The following is a 5,459-nucleotide window of genomic DNA, read 5'->3' on the forward strand; positions in this document are numbered from 1 at the left end:
CGTTGATAAAGACATGTATAGTAAGAATCAGATGGGTTTTTTTCATTATTCATAATGCCTATTATATTCATCTAAAAGCGAAACTCTCATATGTTTATATTCATCTAAAAGCGAAATTCTCAAACATATGAAATTTACTCACAAAATAAAACTTCTAGTACTATTCATATTAAAAAGTAAAATCTTTTGTTTTAAATGTATGTTCAGACTGTTCTTTGATTTGTTCTTCCTGCATTTTGCATTAAGTCAAATTGTGCACATACATGTTGCAAACATGTCCGGTTTTAATAATACATTTTCAATAAATCATTATGACCTCGTTGTTATCGCGTCCATCATTGTTCATCACATCGTGTTCTTCGATTTTAAATTAGTTACAGGACAAGTAACTAAAACACTGAAATATGTCTGACAACGCAAGAAGCGCTATCGGGGTTTGTTGTACTTAAATGGTCCTATTTAGGACTTTCTCCAAACATTATACGTGACATATAAGTATAATGTACTCATTAAATTTCTCGCACTTACAGCAACTTTGTGATTCAAATGTGGCTATATATACTAGTGTACACGTTTATACATATAATATAAATTCACACCCATGTTTATTCTGATTGTTGAGTAGACAATTAATTAAAGTTTTCGTTCTGGCAGACTATTTTGTTATTTGAGATATCAAAAAAACACCTAATATTGGTTACTTTGAACTCTGTTCACAGGGCACAATCAAATGCTGGTGTTTTGTGATTATGATTGGTTTACATTATATATTTTCCATGTCCGTTTTAGTTTTTACTGCAAGGCATTTTTACAAAGACAAAGCCCAACTTTGTAAATAATTGCATTGAGTTTCAGTGAACGAAAACAGTTATACACTAAGAATCATTAAACTTCTGAAAGGATTTAATTTTGAATTGTGTTAAACATTAATACGCCTGCAGTGAATGAAATCAATGTTACGAGTTTGTAAAGTAATATGGAATACCACGCATGTTAGATTGTGCATTTAAATATTAGTAGTGGTGCTATATTTGGTATTTTCTGCAGACATGTTTAAACGCTTTTGTAAAGTGCCGTTTCTTTAACCGACTCATACTAGTTTTTAGCTTCCTTGTGTCCTCTCTTAATTATGTCAACAAGACGCAATAAATACAGTAAATAAGCATTAAGTATGTTGCAAAGCATGACGCCACATGAAGTTAATCAAATATGACATGACAATTTGTAAGGTGCATTTCATATTAAGCGGAGAACCAGACACAGCGGAATTATTACGCTCCAAGTTAAGCGTTGACAATTAAACCACTGGCTATTTTTGTTGAAAATACCCTGTCACCGCTAGTCATTTAAACGACACAAGCATGCTAGTTAGTAATTGTGTGTGCATACGAAAATCGATGCACGTGTAATACGTTTATCTGTCAGTAATTGCTTACGTCCGTATTTGCTTGTCCGTCAAAAAACACGTTAATTATTAACACAGCTGGGTAAATTGGAATCGTCAATTCATATCATGTTGACTTTACGCAGTTACATGATTTCTTAAAGAATTGAAAATGACTTGTTTATTGCATCAGTTATAACAACATTCAATCACCTCAATGTATACACCCGTTTGAATATCAAGCGACTATGACAAGGAATCATGCGAAGTACATTAGTCTATCGTACGTGAAAAACTTTTCTTACAAGTTATATGCCAACACAAACACATGGAACGATACACGCAAGTGTTCCCGGAAAAAGGTCAGCTGACAAACTCAATTGCTACCAACAATGATATGAACATTTTTATGTTCCACTAAATATTTTCACTGAAGCAGTTATAGTCGCCGTCCGAAGTGATTTGTACAGGCGATTCTAACCTCGGCGACACGTATACAATTCCCAATCATTAAGCAAATGAAATTAGTTCGTGGTCGCCGTACCGAAAAGATGGGGTTTCTTCTGGGTACTCTGACAGCCCCCCCCCCCCCTCTCCACAGCACATGACTACATCATACGATAAAAAAATAAAGTACACACTTGATACCTTAAAATAGCAGCCATACTGCATCTTCGTCCCAACTTTCATGAGACTTGTTAGTTTATAGCGTAGTGCTGGGACACATTTTCGGATTATACATAATACAGCTTGAGGCGCTGAAGTACCTCATCAACTAGAAAATACACACAAGTCCGCCCATTTTCTGATCTCGTGCTTTTCTCATCAACGGCTGTCCGGTATGCAATAAATGTTCATGATTAACGCACATAACACACACATACATATCAACGCAAAAATGCACGAGCACGTAAAATAGTATTGTGTCGACTTAAGTAGGATCAACCCCGGATATTATTGTTTAAACAGAAATGATGTATTTGTCATTATCTCGCAAGAATATAGGATTTACATACATCGAGCAAATCACTTAACCAACTATGAAAGCAATATTGAACCAATTGATGGAAAAAAAAGCCAAAAGACGAAAGGAAGATGCAGTTATTTGGTAACACATACAACAAAGTAAAATGCAGTTGTAATTTTGATGCATGCGTGTAGAGGCGGATATTCCCTTCAATATTGATAATGTTCTAATTATGCCAAGTAAAGAAAAACACAGACAAGACCGAGTTATCGTACTTGTTTTGAATACTCTGAAAGCGTCTGATGTTTTTAACAAAAATGTGTTTTGCTCATTTTACAGCCGATAACTTAACTGTAAACTCTTACTGGTATGATCGATCTTTCTATTAATAATTGAATCCAATGCCAATATTGACGATATAAAACGGTACATTCGACCTCACGAATTTTAACAAATCAAATTTATGTTTTAAATGTTTAGAGTGTTATGAAAGGGGTATTTTTTTATGAAATTATTTCAAAAGTTTGCAATGTTCACAATTAAAATTAAATAGATATATAACTGTATATTGTTGTAAGAATCAATGCGATGTTTATGATTATTTATATTTTACTATTTGTGATTGCGTCTTTCTGTGCTCAATAAGTTACATTACAGTAATTGTGAATCCTAAACAGTCTGATCACGCAAGGAGCAATCTGAGTTGTGTTGTTCTATTTGTTTCTAATTCGGTCATTCTTCAAGCGTTATCAGCGACACATAAGTATAATTAAATTGTGAAGTCTTAAATAAAATATGCCTAAGTTAACATCTCAAAGCTGCATTCCCTTTTATCAATCAACCTGAAGTTATGTAGTTCCAGTTTCAGCCGTCCATTGCCACTGCCATTCTACGGAACTCTTCCACCGAGACACTGGTGTGAGTTCCTTGAACTAGTTTTTGCTAAGTTTCAAACCCTTATATGCATGCTCAAAATGAGATATGGTCACATAGGTTTGTCACATTAATTGTCCCTCGCTGGGCCCCAACAACTTGGCAACGACCAGAATGTCTACAACACGTTAAATATTTACATTAACTCTTAATTTTCTGTAGAAAAATTAACGAGTTCATTTTGCATAACCCGAAAGCCGGTAATACCGCCTTCGAAGGCGGAGCTTCTAAACTCGGACCAATGGTTACAAGACGCTGACGCGTAGTTATTCAGTGACCAGTACCGTGACCGCACTACTTTTGTAAATATAGTAACAAACATGAATAAACAATACCCGTGTGTTTACTTTTGTGGTTTTTTTTATGTTTCATTTAAAACAAACGCAAAATTGAATTGACATTAAATAAAACCTATAAATATATAAAAACCGCCACTTGTTTTTACAATACAGCTATTATATAAAAAAAATATATACGTCATTTTCAAAACCGAAATTAAATCGTTCGTCTGCAGCAAGTGTCAACATTTGCAGACATAAGAATGGCGGAATTTAATGCAAACTACGGCCACTTCGATTAAGGGTCGTTGTATGATTCTTTATCTGATTCAGAGAATGAATATTTGGCAACAATTGATCTTGGCGATTTGTTGATAAACTCGCTGGAAAATAATATTGTTAAATTTGAAGAAACCAGCAAATCAGAGACAGAAGTACATGGACAGGACAATGCCAATGGGTGTGTCAAAAATGAGACTGAATCTAATTATGAAAATCAGCAAAAAATGTCAAGTGTCTGGCAGATGCGGATATTGATAGCTTAGAAGAAACGCACCCGTCTACAGCTACCAAGAAAAACACACAATTGGGCATTAAGTTGTTTCAAGGTATAAATATTAACGCGGGTAAAATGAAACTCTCGATATATATTGAAGTTGTATATATTTATTCAACTATCGTCTCGGAGATAATAAAGGATTGATTCTTAATTTTTGGGCGTTTATGCAGAATGAACGCTCAGGGCGAGTTTTGAAAATTCCGTGAAGCGCGCTAGCTCTTCTCGGTAAATTTTCAAAACTCGACCTGAGCGTTCATAGCGCATAAACGCCCGAAAAATAAGAATCAATCCTTATATTTATATTTTTCCTTTGATTTGAAACAATAAAACATATCCGAGCTTAAAAAATAACTCAGAATGGTATGCTTTAAGGGAGGCAACACTTGTAATCTTAGTTTCGGGAGCAGCTACTACCCGTCCCTTTAGGTTGTGTTATTCATTATTCCTGCGCCAAGAAAAGCAGTTCATAAGTTTTACTATTTAAATGTTTCTGTGAACGTTTAATATCGAGCTGTCTATAGATAAAGGTTATTTTTTATTGTAGTTCGTAACACAGATAAAATGGAATTCAACGATTTCATATATCATTTTTACTTTAAATAATAGTCGAGCAGCAAACACGCGACAAGAATGTCACGGTAACTTGACATCGGCTTGAGAAGCTGAGTGGGAAGAGAGTGTGTTCAGGATTAATTTTAAATATATGTATACGGATTTTACTTTTCCAGAGGTAAAACTAGGATAATCTATTGTTTTTTATATCTATGTTCAAGTATTTTAAGGTTGATTTTTTTACATAATAAAGCATAATCCAATCATTGTTTATTCGCGAATTTAGGTGACAATTGGGGCGTTGATAAAAAGTAACTCAAGCCAAGGAAGTTAATTATTTCATCTGCAATTAATGACAGTTGTATTTTTTTTCAACACATAAAACACGTTTAACGAACTCATTTTAAATTTTTACACAATGGAACAACTTTATTCAACTTTTAACTTGCTAGGAAAAAACTTTTTTTAACTTTTAACTTGCTTTGAACAAGTTTATTCAACTTTTAACTTGATATTATTCACTGTCAAGTTCAAAAAATTAAAATCGTTCAACTTTAAATGTGTCTTATATCTAATTTGTTTGATATTTAACTGCAAGAGCTAAAAGTCAACATTTTCTAGGGAAATCGTATTGTGTTTACTCTAATGTGGCTTTGTAATGTTAAATGTGCAATTGCTAAATGTAGCTCCCCTAAAGAGTCCCAAGCTGCAAATATTGTGTTCATTGCTTTTTACTAATTGAGAATTTGCAGACAGTTCATCCCCGTTGTGCAAGTTTTGTATCTG

Source organism: Dreissena polymorpha, chromosome 13 (genome assembly GCF_020536995.1).
Source record: "Dreissena polymorpha isolate Duluth1 chromosome 13, UMN_Dpol_1.0, whole genome shotgun sequence".
NCBI classification, from domain to species: domain Eukaryota; kingdom Metazoa; phylum Mollusca; class Bivalvia; order Myida; family Dreissenidae; genus Dreissena; species Dreissena polymorpha.